The sequence below is a fragment of the Panulirus ornatus genome, chromosome 6, assembly GCF_036320965.1.
Source record: "Panulirus ornatus isolate Po-2019 chromosome 6, ASM3632096v1, whole genome shotgun sequence".
NCBI classification, from domain to species: Eukaryota; Metazoa; Arthropoda; class Malacostraca; order Decapoda; family Palinuridae; genus Panulirus; species Panulirus ornatus.
The window spans coordinates 48,027,420-48,048,930 of NC_092229.1; the positions used below are offsets into that span (position 1 = coordinate 48,027,420).

The 21,511-nt window shown below is 46.5% G+C and overlaps 1 protein-coding gene across 6 annotated transcripts in view; it reads right to left on the minus strand.

The window, feature by feature from the left end:
• The window catches only part of LOC139749205 (E3 ubiquitin-protein ligase ZNRF1), a 271,792-nt gene that overhangs the window by 48,838 nt on the left and 201,443 nt on the right, over window positions 1-21,511 (minus strand). Inside the window, exon 1 of one of the 6 annotated variants that reach the window (XM_071662892.1) lies at window positions 12,610-13,026. The exons of the other annotated variants lie outside the window; for them this stretch is intronic. The gene's annotated coding sequence lies outside the window, so the exon portion shown is untranslated. Of the gene's footprint in view, window positions 1-12,609; window positions 13,027-21,511 lie in introns of those variants that run through there. 6 annotated transcript variants of the gene reach the window in all.

Below are 21,511 nucleotides of genomic sequence, written 5' to 3' on the forward strand. Positions count from 1 at the left end.
TAAATATAAATATAAATATAAATATACATATAAAGGAAGCCAGGTGAGGATATTCCCTCAAAGGCCCAGTCCTCTGTTCTTAACGCTACCTTGCTAACGCGGGAAATGGCGAATAGTATAAAAGAAATATATATATATATATATATATATATATATATATATATATATATATATATATATATATATATTATTTACATTTATTGTTATACTTTGTCGCTGTCTCCCGCGTCAGTGAGATAGCGCAAGGAAACAGACGAAAGAATGGCCTAACCCACCCACATAAACATGTATATACATACATGTCCACACACGCACATAAACATACCTATACAATTCAATGTATATATATACTTCCCACGTATTCCTTGCGTGTCGTAGAAGGCGACTAAAAGGGAAGGGAGCGGGGAGGCTGGAAATCCTTCCCTCTCATTTTTAGTTTTCCTAATGAAGGAAAAGAGTGAGGATATTCCCTCAAAGGCTCAGTCGTCTGTTCTTAACGCTACCTTGCTACCGCGGGAAATGGCGAATAGTATGAAAAAAAAAATATATATATATACATATATACACATGTACATAATTCACACTTGCTGCCTTTATTCATTCCCGTCGCCACCCCGCTACACATGAAATGACAACCCCCTCCTCCAGCACGCGCGCGAGGTAGCGCTAGGAAAAGACAACAAAGGCCACATTCGTTCACAGTCCGTAGCTGTCATGTACAATGCACCGAAACCACAGCTCCCTTTCCACATCCATCCATATATATATATATATATATATATATATATATATATATATATATATATATATATATATATATATATATATATATATATATGTATTCCTATGAGTCCACGGGAAAAATGAAACACGAAAAGTTCCCAAGTGCACTTTCGTGTAATAATCACATCATCAGGGGAGAGACAAGAGAGGAATATAACATGTGATTATTACACGAAAATGCACTTGGGAACTTTTCGTGTTTCATTTTCACCGTGGACTCATAGGAATATCTTGATCATGCGCAAAATTGTGATCCTTTCCAATATATATAGTATATATATATATATATATATATATATATATATATATATATATATATATATATATATATATATATGATCACAGTGGCGCATGTGATATAGTGCCCACCACTGCCAGCAGGGCGGCGCTACCAGTCGGGCATTACGAGAAATTCGTATTGTCACCAATTATTTTTCATTCTTTGTTATAACCAGAAGAGGCAGTTGGTTACTGGAAGGACCTGGGTTACTCAGAAGGGAAATTCGTTATTTATACTGTTACTTGGAAGCTTGTAAGTTTTTTATTAAATCTTTTTATTGAGCAGTCGGCTCGTCTCGCTGCTCCCGTAGACGATGTGAAACGAGGGGCGCTTAAATACGAACTGCTTTTAACGTCGGTGTGAGTGACAGCAGCGCCGCCACCCAGCAACGGCGGGTTATACTACTACAATTTGAAAATACTGGGGTCAGTATCGTTTCTATATATATATTTTTTCTTCTGGTTATACGTGAGTCTGGACAAGTGTGAGACGAACGTACTGTACCTGATACTGTTGGCAAATAACTTAGAGAGAGAGAGAGAGAGAGAGAGAGAGAGAGAGAGAGAGAGAGAGAGAGAGAGAGAGAGAGAGAGAGAGAGAGAGAGAGAGAGAGAGAGAGAGAGAGAGAGAGATCGCTTTTTTTCGGGGGGGGGGGGGTTTGTATAGAGAACCATGAACCGTCCTGATTGCACCCCCCCCCCCCCCCCCCGCCCACGCCACACCCCCTTCCCTCATCCCCTGCAGCAGGAGGGTGGGAGGGGGAGGAGGCCTTGGGGGAAGGGCTCCCCTGGAAATCGATGCCAGAGATCTCCACGTCCTCGCTACTTATTCCGTGAAGAAACGACTACTTTATATATATATATATATATATATATATATATATATATATATATATATATATATATATATATATATTCTTTCATACTATTCGCCATTTCCCGCATTAGCAAGGTAGCATTAAGAACAGAGGACTGGGCCTTTGAGAGAATATATATATATATATATATATATATATATATATATATATATATATATATATATATATATATATATATATCCCTATGAGTCCACGAGAAAAGGGGCTTTAGTCGTTGCGCGAACCCTCGCTGATACATCGGGTCGGCTGGACATCAAAGCCAGCGACTGGCTCACCGCCCGATACGACCAATTCCACTGAGGTGGGGCGGCGGCTTACACCTGACTGCAAAATCTGCTGGGGTGTGTTCGATCCCCGGCGCGGGTGGGCGGGCGGGCATGCAAGCATGCAAGCCCCTCACAGCACGCACTGACTGGTCGTCCCCCCCACCCCCACCCCTTTCCCCCACATCAAGCTAACCCCAGGACTCTCTCTCTCTCTCTCTCTCTCTCTCTCTCTCTCTCTCTCTCTCTCTCTCTCTCTCTCTCTCTACCTCGCCGCTAAGGGCAAGTGTGTGTGTGTGTGTGTGTGTGTGTGTGTGTGTGTGTGCCTCTGCCCCTCGAACTCTGGGTAAGTGCGTCTCGGCCAACGCCTCGGGCTGGGCTGATTGGCACGGTGGAAGGAAGACTTAAACGAAGGGACGAAGACGCCCAGCGGGTAATGCAGCCTGCAACTGGGTAGCTCCCTCACTCCTGTCCCTCCACACACACACACACACACAACTCCGTCACTCCTGTCCACCCCCCCACACACACACAACTCCGTCACTCCTGTCCACCCACCCACCCCCCCACACACACACAACTCCGTCACTCCTGTCCACCCACCCACCCACACACACACACACCTGCTCACATCCTTTCAAGTCTGTAAGACAGGTCGATGTGGGGACAGAACAGCGAGAGGACATGACATGAAAGCAAGATACTTGTTTAAAAAAAAAAAAAACAGCGAGTCCCTGATCTGTGTGCCATAGTTCAGGCTCGTGTCATGAACCTAAACAACACATCTCTAATATCAAGCCCAGCGTCGAATCCCTGGGACACAGAGGAAGCCCAAGTTCGAAATCATGATTCGAAGCCCAATTTCATATGTGTGGTATGAAGCCTCACTTAGAATCCCCATCATGATGGCTAACTTCCAATGCCTGATATCAAGTCTTACTTCAAAAGCCTGATGTGTAACCCAGCTTTGAATGTGTGATACGAAGCCCACCTTCAAATGCATGTGTAACCAGGCTTCGAATAAGTGATCCGAAGCCTACCTTCGAAAGCTTCTCGTCTGGAGCCTAACTTCGAGCGCTGGACATCAGTCAAGCCCGGATGTGAAGCCGAACTTGAAATCCCTAATTTGAAGCCCAATAAGAGTGCCTCGGTACGAAGCCAAAAAAAGAAAAAAAAAAAAAAAAAAAAGGATATTCCGCACCTCCATTTCAAAACCCGCGACGCTCTATTCGAAACAGACGTGAAGGCGAGTCAGAGCTGAGTCACACACACTCCAAGTTCGAGCGTCAAATTACACACGATGTACTTTATGCCTTCCTCCTCCTCACCTCCCTCACTTCCCAGAATACACTCCTGAATAACCCAGAAGGCCACTCGTGAATAATGAACTAACGACCTGTGACGACACGGAGTCTCGCTTCGCCCTGCAAAGCGAACCGTTCGAAACTGTTTCACTGCTTCACGAACCCGAAAACACGGGAATGCATATTCAAGACGACCAAGTTCATTTCGGTGGGTTTTTAAGGGGGGTCGGTAGCCACTGAAATCACCGCCTCCAGCACGGGAATGTTAGGAAAAACACGCCAAGGCTTGAATTACAAGAAGGACCAATAAATATGTGCCTATTTTCGTATGGGGAAAAAAAAAACTGCCTTATCTATCCCTCTTATGAGTATCAGTTGCAAGACCCAACGACATATCCACCGCCACTGCCAAGGACACAGGGGGCTTATACACCATCCCCGTGAACGTGCAGACACGCCCGACACCCACCCACGTCTATAATGTGGTTAGCACGTGACATATCCCCGTCAACGTTAATATAATACGCCGTCAAAGCCATGTTAATATTATAGCGCCCCGTCAACCGTACACTACGTCGCGTCAACGCTTAACACTACCCTCCTGACCTGGTCAACGCTACCCTACGCTCTGTTAACGCGACTGTGCCACTCCCCGTCAACGCTACCCCCTACAACCAGTGAAAAATACCGTTAAACACGGTCCCGCGCCCCGTCAATACTACCCGACCGTGCCCCACCCAACGCTACCCAAAGTGCCCAATCAACGCTACCCTAAGACTACCCCACATGCCCAGTCAACGATACCCGATCCTCCTTATCCAAAGCCCCAGTCAACGCTTATCTTGACCAAGGCTGGGTACGGTGATCGCTAGACAAAGACGGACATCAAGTGAAAATTCAAAAAGTTCTCGCAGTAAATCAACTCTGACGACCTTTATCTTCAGCGAACACAACAAAAGCAACAACAAGTTGCACGAAGAAGAAGAAGAAGAAGAAGAAGAAGAAGAAGAAGAAGAGGAGGAGGAGGAAGAGGAGGAGGAGGAGGAGGAGGAAGAAGAAGAAGAAGAAGAAGAAGAAGAAGAAGAAGAAGAAGAAGAAGAAGAAGAAGAAAAAGAAGAAGAAGAAGAAGAAGAGGAAGAGGAAGATGAAGAAGAGGAAACAGGCTAAGGAAGAAGAAGAAGAAGAAGAAGAAGAAGAAGAAGAGTAAGATGAAGAAGAGGAAACAGGCTAAGGAAGAAGAAGAAGAAGAAGAAGAAGAAACAGGCTGGATTTCACGCACGGTGTAGACAAGAGCGTTTTAAAACCAATCATGGCATTCTTCAGGGCGATAATACTTTCCCGCCCGCAGTGCTACTGCGTATGTGTTGCCGCGCAAAAAGGCGGGCGAAGTGTGAGGGGAGCGAACGTGTGCACACGGATCTGCCACATTCCCTCACTGTGACACAGTCACGAACCCGTCCTGAATCCGAATCCGTGACTCAAATACCGTTCCAGTTCGAAGCCTGCAGCCGTGTACACCACAATAGACTATATAAACAAGGAAATTAATATATATATATATATATATATATATATATATATATATATATATATATATATATATATATATATATATATATATATATATATATATATAAAAGCCTTGGACAATTCGACAAGTAACTACAGGGTATACTAAACCAACTAGCATATGGTGGTTGTGTAGGTACGTCGTACCGTCCGCTGCCTCAAACAGTGTGACGGAGCGGAGGAGCTACACAATGTAAAGCGGTCCCAGGCTACGCTGCTGGGGTAGAAGAACTTAAAGAGACCATCGCAAGGTATTGTGGAAGGCCTATCCTATAACACTGCCCCTCGTCAACGCTAATTTAAACATGACCCCCACCGCCCCCGTCAACAACGCTACCCCCCTAACTTCATCCTCAGACCCGTCAACGCAATCCTAACCTTACTCCCACACCCCCGTCAACGGTACCCTAACCTTACTCCCACATCCCCGTCAACGGTACCCTAACCTCACTCCCACACCCCCGTCAACGATATCCTAACATTACTCCCACACCCCCGTCAACGCTACCCTAACCTTACGCTATACCCAACGCTACCTACCGTTACCTCCACCCCGTCAACGCAACCTTAAACTTACCCCACACCCCGTCAACGCTACTTAAACGTCATACCCTGCCCGTCAATGCTCTACCCTACACCCCGTCAACGCTTCCATCATATAGAAAGGTCAGTCAACGCTAAGTACCCTGCTCAAATCCATCGTATGGTAAAAGTTGCACGGAAGCGAAATACGGATATGTGAATGACCTAAGAAAGGAGAGGAGGGGAGGTCACCTGCGTATAAAATATACACGCAAGGACACCGCTTACTGAAAAAAAAAATGACGCATTTGCGCCTGAATTATTCAGGCGCAAACTGCACAAGAGAAATATACATACACCCCGATACATGCAAGGTAAACACACACACACACACACACACACACACACACACAGTTCAATACAAGCACACGCGACTCAAGGTACATGCATACTGGTGTCTTAATTATATCACAAAGACGCAGTCTCATTAAAAACCAAGAAACATGAGAGGTGGAACAAAATACAAGGAAGAAAAAATGGTCTTCGTGGTCAGCGCTCCTACCCGTGAATCAAGCGTGTCCGCGTTGGAGCGCAGGGTTGGGCAGGAAGTGCTCAGCCGACCCAGGTGTTCATCCTTCATCCTCAGAAGGGAGTACGTACTGGCTCGTCAAAAGAACTTACAACAAAGGCGTATACTACACACACACAAACACAATTATATATATATATATATATATATATATATATATATATATATATATATATATATATATATATATATATATATAATGTTTCTTGGCGCTACCTCGCTGACGCGAGTAACAGCGATTAAGTATAACGAGTAAATAAAATATATATATATGTATGAAACGTTACTTTAGTAATTACGGCTGCAATAAACAGATGATGCAACTTTACCCTCTTCCTCAGCAGTTTGCACGCTAACATATTTTGGTGGCGGTCAAAACTAAAGTCAGTTTCACCCAGAGACAAAAACTCCACATAACTTACAATACAAAAAAATAAAAAAAATTGCCCTCGAGCACTAAAAATGGGTATAAGTTTACAGTGTTTACTGGACACACAACACACCTGCAAAACTGGAGCAAAGTGGTACTACCGGGTTTGACCGTATGATCATCTTCCACGCATTCTTAAGGTCGAAACTGTTATTTTGCCCAACTGGTATTTCAATGTTTGAAACTACGTTAAAAATGAACATATATTTACCAATAACGACCAAAGGGTGTGAACAGCTTAAGGATTTAAACATACATTGGATCTTTAACGTTCGCAGGTTACGAGATCTCTGATATATACATATACTGATATATCCAATATGTCTCTGATATATACTGATATATTGATATATCTGATATACTCTGATATATACTGATATATCTGATATATAATGGTATACGCGAATGACGTCGTATTAGGAAAAATGCCTTAAATACCTAAAAAAAAAAAAAAAAGACCAAATAATTACCTTTCTCTTGACTGGTGTGACTCAATATAAAGAAAACGGGAAGGTACAGAAGCAAGTTTTCTGTAAACCGTGACGAAACACACACACACACACACACACACACACACACACACACACAAATGGTTTTCTCCTACCACGCTAAACATAAACACGAAACTCTATCCTCGAAGTCGAAGCGAACACAAAACTACTTCCCCTTAACAGAGGTGTGAGCAGGGAAGAGGGTAAGTACTCCCATTACAATTGTACAAGCCACGAAAAAAGCGACATACTCCCCTTCAACTCAAAGGTAAGAAGGTCACGAACAGTGCAGTTATTTCACCCAATCTACACAGTGTTACGACACAGAGGAAAGGGAAATGCACAAGACACCGACCCCAGAGCTGAGGAGACACGTGTATATCTACATACACACATACATACCCATCAAAATACATAGATACAACTCATGATACAATAAAAATAATATAACGTACGGGTGAAATACACAAAAGGAATGAGAATAATACACTTAATTAAGTCAAGACATGACACGAATACCAAACACCTGACCTGGTAAAAAAAAAAAAAAGGACACACACACACACACACACACACACACACACACACACACAATTAGAAGACAAAGCAAAACAATTCCACAATGAATTCGTAAACGCAAAGCGTCTCTCCCCTAATCAATACACGCCCACACACACACACACACATCTCAGACTTATTTGCAAGAGAGAGAGAGAGAGAGGGGGGGGGGGGGCAGGTCGTGTGCTAATGGATTGATAGAATGCACAGGCCAGTGTATCACATAGGAATGCTCGCCAGTAAAAGAAAATGGATTTTCAGGCAGGCATAATAAGGGGATACTTCTTCGATGTACAGAAAATCACTTTGGCAGAAGTGAAACTAAGGAAGCACGTGAGACGACCCTCCATGAAATGGGTGGAGTGCAGCTGGGGTCGGTCCTACGACCACCATTTCTCCTCTCGATCTATCTAGGTGATCTACCAGAAAGGAGCGATCTCATCACCTGCATATGTTTGCAGATGATGCGTAAGTCATGGCGGAGGTACAAACGAGGTGGACTGCATCGCTTTACAAGGGGACCTAGACAAACTCCCAAGTTGTTCCTATTCAATGGGCAGCACAATGAGGATGGAAGAGTGACAAAAGACCTCGATAAGAATTAACATCAAGCACAATATAAGCTATAGGGGCGTGTGTGTGAGTGTGTGAGAGGGACTGGCGAGTCGAGACTGTACCTAACCTGTCGTCAGAGTTCTAGACGATAAAATGTCTAATGGGAACTATGAGAATTGCCTTTTCACTGTCTGCTGGGAACTGTGAGAATTGCCTTTTCACTGTCTGCTGGGAACTATGAGAATTGCCTTTTCACTGTCTGCTGGGAACTATGAGAATTGCCTTTTCACTGTCTGCTGGGAACTATGAGAATTGCCTTTTCACTGTCTGCTGGGAACTATGAGAACTGCCTTTTCACTGTCTGCTGGGAACTATGAGAATTGCCTTTTCACTGTCTGCTGGGAACTATGAGAATTGCCTTTTCACTGCTAGGAACTATGAGAATTGCCTTTTCACTGTCTGCTGGGAACTATGAGGATTGCATTTCAAGGACATGGGTCTGGAAGTATTCCGCAAACTGTTCACGACATATTTTAGGCCAAAAACTAGAAAATGCCTCTCCAGTTTAGCCACCACACTCGGAGAAGCATACAGAACTAACACAGAAGCTCTGGAGCAGAGCAACAAAAACAGTACCAAAATCAAGAAAGGTGAGTTAGAGTAAGACGTTCAATGCCACAAATTTTCGCCCACCACTAAAGAGAGAAGAGTAAAATTGATTCGATCAGAACATTCAAGTTTTTAATCCAGTTTGATGACGTCGACAGTGAATAGTTCTTTCAAAGGGCAGAATAACCACTGGGCATGACAGGTAATTAAGGATGAAACCTGCTCGAAAAGACAATCAAAACATACTGATACAGTTATCACAACAGCGGGAGGATGGAGCATACTCAGCACTGAAACTGTCAACTTTTGCGATATACAGAAGTTTCAAAAAAGCTGTATGATAAGAGAGGAAGTTCAAGAGATGGGGGACCCAAGGATGTAGAACTCCCTCCCCTTACAGTGCAAATATCACACACACACACACACACACACACACACACACACACACACACACACACACACACACACGCATGCAGCGAAACAACCTTACATGTATGTAAAAGCAAACGCATACACATATAAACCTACACACACATACACAGTCATACACAAAAGACGTAAAGCCATTTCTAACAGAAGGAGCTGATATATACAGAGCCTCCGTGTGTCACCCACACCACATGCTACTACACTGGACACGCCTTCCTGAAATTCATTCCAGTACATGACACGCATTTCTGGGAGTCATTCAAGTACATGATATGCATTTTTGGAAGTCATTCCAGTACATGATATGCATTTCTGGGAGTCATCCAGTACATGATATGCATTTCTGGGAGTCATCCAGTACATGACATGCCTTTCTGGGAGTCATCCAGTACATGACATGCATTTCTGGGAGTCATTTCAGTACATGATATGCCTTTCTGGGAGTCATTCCAGTACATGATATGCCTTTCTGGGAGTCATTCCAGTACATGATATGCATTTCTGGGAGTCATTCCAGTACATGATATGCCTTTCTGGGAGTCATTTCAGTACATGATATGCTTTCCTAAGAGCCATTCCAATGTAGCAGGAAGCGCAGCTCCTACTGTCACACGGGCGAAGCTTCCAGAGTTCATCCCTCCCATCCGCCCCAAGGCGGGGCAGCCAGCCAGCCAGCCAGCCACTCCCGGAACGCCCCAGCAGGAGAGCAGCCGTCCTCCACCAGCCCGGGACGCCCCTAGCTGCTGGGGCCGCCCCGCCGCACCCCCCGGGCCTCTGATGGATAGCACCTAGGAGGGTGGTGGTGTTGAGGCCCGTGACGGCGGCTCAGCAGACTGACTGCTCGCACCTCAACGCCACTCGGTTCCGCAGGGAAGACAAACAACCCAGGACCCCGACGGTCTATGAGCAGGGTATCTGCTTGGGGTGGAAACATGGGGCAAGCCAGGTAAAAGACGTGATGTATGACGAGGAATCATCTGCTGGAAGGCATGGGAAAGCCGAGGAACAAGGGGATGTGGCGGTGTACGACGAGGCTCTCTCTCCTGGAAGATAATGGAAAAGCCAGGGAACGGAAGACCTGATGGTGTGGATCGAGGTTATCTGCTGAAAGGACAAGGGAAAGTCTGCAGGACTATAGGAACAGTATCCTATATTTCCTAATGCATAAGGATGGGAGACAGTGTGTAATTACTTTATCAAATCACCTTATTACTTTTCGTTTTTTTTTTTTTAGTTTCCTGTGTTCCAGGGTTATGGTTTGTTGACCTGAGTTGTCATAGGTCGACCCTACCGCCTGCGTCGTCATAGCTCTCTCTGTCTCGTCATCCCCTCTCTCTACGTCTTTTGGTCAGCTCTGAGTCATACTTTCTATTGCTCCCTGCATCTGTTGCTTCCAGAGTCACCAGCCCTCGTCGCTTCCCGGGTCTCTTGTTCATTGATTCCTAGAGAGTTGGTCTGTTGCTTCCAGGTGTGCTAGTCTCTGTGTTTCCAGTGCGCACTAGTCTTTCTGCTACTTCCTGGATCTTCAGTGCGTTGCATCCAAAAGCATTAATCTGTTGCTTCCAGATGCACCAGTCCCTTGCCTCCAGAAGCATCAATCTGTTGCTTCCAGATGCACCAGTCCCTTGCCTCCAGAAGCATTAATCTGTTGCTTCCTGGCGCACCAGTCTGTTGTCTCCAGAAGCATTAATCTGTTGCTTCCAGATGCACCAGTCCCTTGCCTCCAGAAGCATTAATCTGTTGCTTCCTGGCGCACCAGTCTGTTGCTGCCAAAAAGGCACTAATCTGTTGCTTCCTGGAGGGCTCGTCTCAGTTGCTTCCAGTCGCTGGAATGTTACTCTTGCCTTTAAAGTCACGATTCTTTCAGGGTTCCATCTTTACTAACCTTGTCTGCTGTCAGATGCAGCCACTTATTCTTTTTTTTTTTATATGAACAACTGTCAGTCTGATTTAAGGGCTGGTAGTCTAGTGCCACGGAGGCATTAATCTATCATTTTTAAGGGTACCTAGTATACTACCTCTAAGGCTACAGTAGTTCGTTTTTAACAATCACCTTCCCTTGCTACTACTCGTCAGCTTCTAATGTTTTCCCCCTGGGTCAACGAAGTCTTTACTTCCAGGGTCACAAGTCGCTCCTACTTCCAGGGTAACTAGTCGTTTATGCCTACTGTGTCAATACTGTTGCTCCCTGGAAAACCAACTAGGTCTTTGATGCTTCCCGGGTCAGCAGTCTGTTGCTGGGCAACCAGTCTTCGTTGCATCCCGCATCACCATACAGTACAGTTTCCATAATAATACTATACGTAATATCAACCATGATAATACCATAGGTAATATCAACCATGATAATACCATACATAATATCAACCATGATAATACCATACGTAATATCAACTACCAGACTTAACAATTCATCCGTAACAGCGATTCCTCTTACACAAATAGATTCACATACGTAATGTTTACTGTACTAGTTTTCAGCCGAGTGCGGTATTGTTCACAGTTGCTGGGGGGGTTCAATCAATGCCTAACAACAGTTCCATTGTCAATGTTCTTGCAGAGTGATTTTCTGGTCCAGTGTACTTTGAGGACGTTCTTGTGATAACAAGTTCCAGGGTCAACAGTTCTACTACGGAGGAAGGGCCTCTTCGCTGTAAACTTACGTCAGCACTGTTGTAAGGGTTAACAAGTTCCAGGATGTTGAGGATTCTCCACCTAGCTTCACAGATAAGGGGCAAAGAAGATCAATGAGTTGGAGCAACTGGAGGGCGAAGGGTTGGGTGGGATGAGGAGGAACAAGTGACTTAAGGAACGGTGGGGAGTTTAATGGGGGAAGAGGTGTCCCCGATGTAGACAAATGGGCTTGATTACAAAGAACGGGTGGAAAGCCCCGTACGACTTGGGCCTACATCCAGAACAAAGGAGGTTGAGGGTCTGGTCCATACAGGAGAGTTATATGCCACATAAACAGAATGCATTAAACTCTCAACGTAGGAGGAGGGGGTTGCTAAAAGCTGTTAACTCGATGTGGAGGAGAGGGGGGGCGGGTGGTGTCAGTGAGCGGCACCACCAGGGCACCTGAGCCGAGGGGGTCTGGAAGGGAACTATAGTGCGGGGCAGGAGTGCCTCAAACGGGGCACACACACACACACACACACTACTAGGACACCCCCCAGCTGTATACTATGCCACTGCCGGAGAAGTACTGGCCTCCCTCCCCACCTCTCTCTTTCTCGCGTGCCTAAGTGATGACGACGCCACAGTCTCCATTCACCATTCATGAAGCAATGTATCGACGGCCGCATTATACTGCCAATGCAATCGATATACTCTTATATTCTGCCTCCTACCTTTATGGCTGGGCTGCAGGCATTACCGCCCTCACGCCACTACCAAACCACAACACATAAAACATTCCACAGCTAGTAATATAACCGTAGCCTTAACACAGTCTCTCTACATTTCTTTGTGGGTTTTTTTTTTTCTCTTTTATTTTTATTTCTCTCTCTCTCTCTGCGACACAAGAGTTTGCACTAATGAGGATCGTGGATACACTTCCAAATCCTCCGTGACGTCGTGGTGAGCGGCGACAGCGGAGTGTACTACAGCGTAGGTGGTGACGGGAGGAGGAGCCGTGGCTGTAGGATGTAGGTGGGAGAGTGACCTCCGTGCCCGTGGTGGGCGGCAGCGAGGGAGGAGTCCTGACCACCGCGCCGCGTCAGGCCCCAGCCCACACTGCTGCTGCCGCTACCGCTGCTGCCTGCCTGCCTGCCTGCCCCTGCCTCCCACCCTCCCCGTGTTCCTCCTCCTCCTCCTCTCCCTCCTGCCCCTCCTCACTCCTCCTCTTCCTCTTGCCCCACCACCTCCCTCCTCCTCCTCCTCCTCCTCCACTATTCCTTCCTACTTCTCGTCATTTAATAGCCGCCCCCCAACCAATCACCACCAAGAGCCCCGTTCATAGACTTCCCCTTCTCCACCACTCGACGTTCTTCAACATACTCCCCGTCAAACTGAACCATCTCCTCCTCCTCCTCCTCCTCCTCCATCAATACCCATCCTCACCTTCAACTGCACCTTCTCTTCCTCCAACACTGTCGTAACTCCAAACTGCATCTCCTCCACCATGAACAATCTCTCCACACGAGCACCCACATGGTTTCCTTCATCACGAAACAATCTCTCTCTCTCTCTCTCTCTCTCTCTCTCTCTCTCTCTCTCTCTCTCTCTCTCTCTCTCTCTCTCTCTCTCTCAAACCCACTGGCTCTCCCAATTTACTACGACCATCAATTTGGACCTCATCCGACAACTCAGAAAGTAGCTACTACACCATCCCCGCCACAGTCACTTTCTGTCATCAGAGATCCCACGACCACTAGTTGTAGTTCGGCACCACAACGGCACTGAGCATTATCCAAGGTGGAACAAATAGCTACAAGATTAACACTATTCCAAAGACTGCAACTTTTTTTCTTTCTTTTTTACATACAGTGGCTTTATAAAGGCTGGCTCTGTGACGCTTTTACCCTTATTATAACTCCAATTTCTACTGTGTATTTTCCCTGCATACTTTGAGCTTATGGCTCTAATTTAGTAAATAAATAGTCTGTCACTATTACTGTTGTTATAATCATCACTATTACAATAATTTAGCATGATCTTCACATCTTACATAGGGCAAGAATTAGAATACTTTTCTCAAGCTTGGTCACAGCACCTACAGAAGCACAAAGAGCTAACAGAGAAGGTCCAGAGGAAGGCCAACAAAGATGGTGCTACAATTAAAAGAGCAGAGTTGAGGAGAAAGGCTTGGGGGGGGGGGGGGGGGTTAAAATTTACCCCATCATGGAAGAGAAAAGAGAGGAGGGTGATCAAGTCAAAGTCAATAACGTTTAAAAACAATCTAACGTTATTAAAGGAAAACGTTTCCAGGAAAGATGCAAGGATATGATAACTAGATGTTGTAAGATGAAATTAAGCTGAAAACTTTAGTTGAAAACAAATAAACATGAACGAATAGTGTGGACACCATAAAGAAATTCAAAATACTGTACGACAGAAGAGAAAGTTCAAGAGGTGGGAGGTCCTCACAAGTGTATAATTCCCTCCCAGTAAAGTTCAAAAAGGTAATTACACACACACAAACACACACACACACACACACACACACACACACAACCCGGCCTGCTACCATGTGGGTGAGGGAAGAAGGGAGGTGGAGGGGGGGGGGGGTGTAACCTTAACATACTTTGGTAAAGCAGGGAATTATTATGGTGAAGGTCTCTCTCTCTCTCTCTCTCTCTCTCTCTCTCTCTCTCTCTCTCTCTCTCTCTCTCTCTCTCTCTCTCTCAGGGCTTTTTTTTTTTTCCTCTTCTACTTTTTCTGTATCGACACGTCAACCCATCGCTCAGAGCCAACCCCTCCACTCCATCGTGGAGCCTGAGACTGGCTAATCTTGGACCTGAGACTGGCCAATCGTGGAGCCTGAGACTGGCCAATCGTGGAGCCCGAGACTAGCCAATCGTGGAGCCTGAGACTAGCCAATCGTGGAGCCTGAGACTGGCCAATCGTGGACCTGAGACTGGCTAATCGTGGAGCCTGAGACTGGCCAATCGTGGAGCCTGAGACTAACCTATCGTTGAGGTAGGCTAGCCAATCTTGCAGCCTGACACAAACCAATCCAGTAGCCTGACACAAACCAATCGTGGAGCCTGAGACTAGCCAGTCGGTTGAGACCATAACAGACAAGGTCAATAACCACCTGGGAAGGGGGTGGGGGGGAAAGTTCCAGACACAACCAATCAGCTTAATGAAATAACCAATCAGCTTAATGAAACCGATCACCTTCCTGAAACTAACTCACACGGCTTTACTGAAACGACCGCAATCACCTGACTGAAGGCAATTAATCAGACGACACCAACATCTCGATGAACTTTCCTGAAGCTATTTCGATCGCCGTAATGAACCATTCCAGCTAACATGGGATGTTCAGGTGTCGTGACACAGGGACACAGATATGATGACAAGAAGCTGTGGAGACTTAACTGTACAGACCCAGCTAACACGGGATATTTAGCTGTACAGACCCAGCTACCGCGGGATACTTACCTGTACAGACCCAGCTACCACGGGATACTTAGCTGTACAGACCCAGCTACCGCGGGATACTTAGCTGTACAGACCCAGCTACCACATGATACTTAGCTGTACAGGCCCAGCTACCACGGGGTACTTAGCTGTACAGGCCCAGCTACCACGGGGTACTTAGCTGTACAGTCCCAGCTACCACGGGGTACTTAGCTGTACAGTCCCAGCTACCACGGGGTACTTAGCTGTACAGGCCCAGCTACCACGGGGTACTTAGCTGTACAGGCCCAGCTACCACGGGGTACTTAGCTGTACAGTCCCAGCTACCACGGGGTACTTAGCTGCAGATATCTAGCTTACAGGGAGACATACATGTGGAGGTGGGGGGACCCAACTAACACGAGGGAGTTAGCTGTGAAGAGCCAGCTAAAAGAAGAGGGGTAGTGTGTGTGTGTGGGGTGCGTTGGGGAGGGGGAGGGGGGAAGGGGAAGGGGAGGGGGAAGGGGGAGGGGGAAAGGGGAAGGGGAAGGGGAAGGGGGAGGGTTAACACTCCACTGGGAACACATGGGTAGGGGGGCACCATTCAACACTCCCGCCCCTCTTCCTCTCCCCCCATGGCCAGTATTGAACCATCTGCTGCCGCTGCTGCCGACACTGTGTGTGTGTGTGTGTGTGTGTGTGTGTGTCGCCATGTTCACAGCCTGAGTTGCCATATGCCACCCCAACTTCCAATACCGAGTTGCCATAGACCAACCCCCCCCCCCCCCACTATCCATGGTGCGTTGCCATATACCCACCCATTACCACCACTGGTGGGTTGCCATATGCCATTCCACTGTCGTTCGTAAGTTGCCATTAGCCATCGCACTACCACTAGTGAGTTGCCATTTGCCAAACCACTCCCAATGCCGAGATGCCATACGCCATCCCGAGTTGCTACACACGATACCGCTGCCACACACCATTCCACTTACCAATGGCAAGTTGCCATGTAAGTCACCACTCCTACAGGTGAGTTGCCATGCAACATTCCCTCTCCCACAAGTGAATTGTCTTGCACCACCCCCACAATCACTAGCGAGTTGCCATGCACCACTACCACTGCTGTGAGTTGCCATACTCCACCTCCACTACCACTGGAGAGTTGCCACTTACCATTCCGTCACAACCAGGGTTGCCACAAGCTGTCGCACTACCATTAATGAACTGCTCCAAACCACGGCAATCACCAGCCGACCATGCACACCCCACCCTTAAAAACAACCACAGAAACCCCAGACAACCACCATAACCACAAAACCCTTGCCCACGCCACAGACACCACGCCATTACCTACCTCAACCCGCCACAGAAGGCGTGCGCCACCACAGTCATGACGTAGTGGAGGAGGACACCACACCTCGGCAACACCACTACGACAATCATACCAGGCCAATAATACCACTACATTAACCCTCCTATAAACACACACACACACACACACACACACACACACACACACACACACACACACACACACACACACACACTTAACTCTACGGGAAACACTTGCCAGAGTTCACTAACACTATTTACATTGTTATCATTACATACACCACGACCCCCCCATCCCATTCTTAAGGGCTTCCTTCAATCTTAAGGTTGCGTTACAATCAGTAACAGGGAGCACGTGAACTCTTGCAGCGAGAAGTTCTTCGACAGAGCTGTATTCCATTGATTTTTAAACACGATAAAGTGTCCAATTTTGTATATCTATCCATCCATCTATCTATTTATCCATCTATCTATCTATCTATATCTATATATATATATATATATATATATATATATATATATATATATATATATGTATACTTTTTATACTTGATTGCCGTTTCCCACGTTTACGAAGTAGCGCCAGGACCAGGTGAAGTCCGCCCGCATCCACTCACATCCATTCTCTAGCTGTCATGTGCAACGCATCGAAACCACAGATCCCTGTCCACATCCAGGCTCCACAGACCTTTCTATGGTTTACCCCGGACGCTTAATATGCTCTGGTTCAGTCAACTGACAGCACGTCGACCCCAGTAAACCATATCGTTCCAATTCACTCTATCCCACGCAAGCCTTTCACCCTCCAGCATGTTTAAGTCCCGATCGCTCAAAATCCTTTTTTCTTTTACTACGTCCTTCCATCTCCACTTTTGGTCTCCCCCTTCCCTCTACATCCTCTACGACATACTTTCCTCACTCATTCTCTCTGTATGTCAAAGCCAATTCAGCATACCGTTTTCAACGCTCTCAACCCTATAATCACTGTTTGACCTATGTTTACGCCCGGCAGACGTGGATGGCTTTATGAGAGCTGAGGAGCCTCAAAAAAAAAGGGGGTGGGGTGGGTTACAGGGGCAGAAAGGTGAGAGAGAGAGAGAGAGAGAGAGAGAGAGAGAGAGAGAGAGAGAGAGAGAGAGAGAGAGAGAGAGAGAGAGAGAGAATCGTCATCATACAGTGAGCGTACATTCTTATTCAGTTCCCATCACGAATCCGCCGTCTTCCGAGCTGGATTCGAACCCTGGTTACAAGGTACTGAATTCCGGTACATGCGAAGCCACTCGGTTATCCATATCCACGGCCTGGAGGATCACGGGTCTCGGGAACATACACCCGGCACAGAATCCCTGTTTATATGATAATAATAATAATAATAATAATTATTATTATTATTATTATTATCATCATCATCATCATCATCATCATCATCGTTATCATCATTATTATTATTATTATCATTATTATTATTATTATTATTATTATTATTATTATTATTATTATTATTATCATTATTATTATCATTATTATTATTATTGTTACTACTACTACTACTACCATTATTATTATCATTATCATTACTGCTATTACTATTAAACTAATTATAATGATAATTCTTACTGTGAGTGAGTGCAATTATTCACTGTACGTGATCGAGGAGGGAGCTTTACGCTGGTGGGGCCCCCCTCCTCATATTCTCTGCTATAAAATAAATGTTTAAATTCAACTTTAATTTAAATTTAACTTTATGTTATATCCTCTAGTTGCTCTGTCCCTTCTACATCTCTCGAGGGATTGGTCACAGTCTACGTCTTCGATCTGGCTTAAAAGCTTGTGGTCAGGTCACCCCTCACTCTTCTCTACTCCAAGATGGAGAAATTTAAAGTTTCTATGGCCTTTCCCTGTAACTTAGCTCTCTTAAATCTGGCACCATCTTTGTTCCTCCACCACCTCCTCCTCTGGACCTTCTCTACCAGCTCTTTGTGCTCCTTTAAGTGCACCGGTGACCAAACCTGAGAAGCATATTCCAAGTTGTGGCCGTAAGGAGAATATGAAAAAGTTGCAGGATACATCCTTACCCTTAGACTCCAATGGTCAAATATAATCTAGAAGCTGTGTGTGTGTGTGTGTGTGTGTGTGTGTGTGTGTGTGTGTGTGCGTGTGTCGCCACCAGCGTACATGTGGTGACTATCAATTAAGGTGCGGCCGGCGGGCGTGGTGACCTCTGACCTTTAAGGCTGCACCTGACCCAGCTTGGCCTAACCCGGTCCCTGGGCCGGGCCGGGCCGGGCCAAGACGGGGCTGGGCTGCGACTGGGAGCCAGAACGACACGTCGTCCTTGCCTCCCTCACCAACCCCCCACCACCCCGCGAAAGAGTCTGAAGTGAGTGGAGGAGGGGAGGTGGGAGGTGACGTGCCTGGGGATCACGTCATCAGCGGTGGCCTGGGACGAGAGAGAGAGAGAGAGAGAGAGAGAGAGAGAGAGAGAGAGAGAGAGAGAGAGAGAGAGAGAGAGAGAGAGAGAATGACATGACATCCCAGGCTGAATGTTTTAACGTCTCAAAGGAAAATACATCGTGGCAGAGATTAGCCTTGGACCCAGTATAACCTGCACAGAATTAGCACACCTGGTGTGTATGTAAGTATGTATGCATATATATATATATATATATATATATATATATATATATATATATATATATATATATATATATATATATATATATATATATATATATATCCCTGGGGATAGGGGAGAAAGAATACTTCCCACGTATTCCCTGCATGTCGTAGAAGGCGACTAAAAGGGGAGGGAGCGGGGGGCTGGAAATCCTCCCCTCTCACTATTTTTTTTTTAATTTTCCAAAAGAAGGAACAGAGAAGGGGGCCAGGTGAGGATGTTCCCTCAGGGGCCCAGTTCTCTGTTCTTAACGCTACCTCGCTAACGCGGGATATGGCGAATAGTTTGACAGAAAAAGAAAGATATATATATATATATATATATATATATATATATATATATATATATATATATATATATATATATATTTTCCCAAAAGAAAGAACAGAGAAGGGGGCCAGGTGAGGATATTCCCTCAAGTGCCCAGTCCTCTTTTCTTAACGCTACCTCGCTAATGCGGGAAATGGTGAATAATATGAAAGAAAGATATATATATATATATATATATATATATATATATATATATATATATATATATATATATATATATATATATATATATATCCCTGCCTGAGCCAGATACACATCTTATCGACCAACCCTTTGGGATGGATGAACAGCTGGGTTGACTGTGGACCGACTGCCGTAAACCAGGACTCGAACCCAATGCGCTCGACCCTGGGAGGCCCCTGAAGGCAGGCTGACCCTAACCTTCTTGAGCACGACAGCACGGCGGTCGTACCACACTGCGCCAGGGTCGTGTCGTCGTGCTCGCCAGGAGGGAGGGAGCTGCAGAGTGGTGCGGGTCGTCGTGGTCGTGGTCGTAGTGACGGTGGTCGTCGCATCGACGTGCGCTGCTCTATCGCGGCGGGTCGTCCGTCGTCGAGCCGACGCGTCGTCCCGTGAAAGGGCTGGTGACGGGTGGCTGGCTGGCTGTGCCTGGGAGGGTCGTGTGATCATTTTCCATCAATAAGATAATGCAGTCCAGAGGCTGCCTGCCTCCCTCCCTCCCCCTCCTCAACCCCATCCCCCTTCCTCAACTCCCTCCCCCTCCTCAACTCCCTCCCCCTCCTCAACCCTCTCCCCCTCCTCAACCCTTCCCCCCCCAGAGGGTAGGGGGAGGGGGGGAAAGGGGGTTTCAGGAGATCGATGTCGGGGGACGCGACACACCTGCTGGTGTGCTGGTATGCCGCCTGGGAGGAGGAACTCCCTCCCTCCCCTTCAACCCCAACCCCGGCCCCTCCACCTGGTCTCGCTGGTGTTGCAAGCTCTCGGTCCCGGTCCTCCCGGTCCTCCCGGTCCTGGTCGTCCTGGTCCTACCGCTCCTGGTTCTCCCGGTCGCTCCTGGTTCTCCCGTCCTGGTCGTCCTGGTCCTCCCGGTCCGGATTATCGTGGTCCTACTGGTCCTGGTTGTCCTGGTCCTCCCGGTCCTGGTCGTCCTGGTCCTCGCGGTCCGGATCCTCGTGGTCCTACCGGTCCTGGTCGTCCTGGTCCTCCCGGTCTTGGTCGTCCTGGTCCTCCCGGTCCTGGTCCTCCCGGTCCTGGTCGTCCTGGTCCTCCCAGTCCTGATCGTCCTGGTCCTCCCGGTCCTGGTCGTCCAGGTCCTCCCGGTCCGGATCCTCGTGGTCCTACCGGTCCTTTCCACTTTGTCACTCTCCCACTCTCCCTCTTCCCACCCCAGATCACAAACACCTCTCCCACTCTCCTCCTCCTCCTCCTCCTCTTCTCTCTCTCTCTCTCTCTCTCTCTCTCTCTCTCTCTCTCTCTCTCTCTCTCTCTCTCTCTCTCTCTCTCCTCTCACTCTTCTCTCCTCCTCCTCTCCCTCACCGACTACCAGTTAAGGAACAAGCAAGCTGTTGTTGCCGTTAAAAGATTTGCCAGGCCTTCCCCTCACTTCCTCTTCCTCTCTCTCGTAAGACACAGGTCGTCCTTCCCCTTTTACGCAAACAAGTATATATATATATATATATATATATATATATATATATATATATATATATATATATATATATATATATATATATACACAGATAGACAGATATAGACAGACAGACAGATAGGTAGGTAGGTTGGGGGGAGAAAGAGAGAGAGAGAGAGAGAGAGAGAGAGAGAGAGAGAGAGAGAGAGAGAGAGAGAGAGAGAGAGAGAGAGAGAGAGAGAGAGAGAGAGAGAGG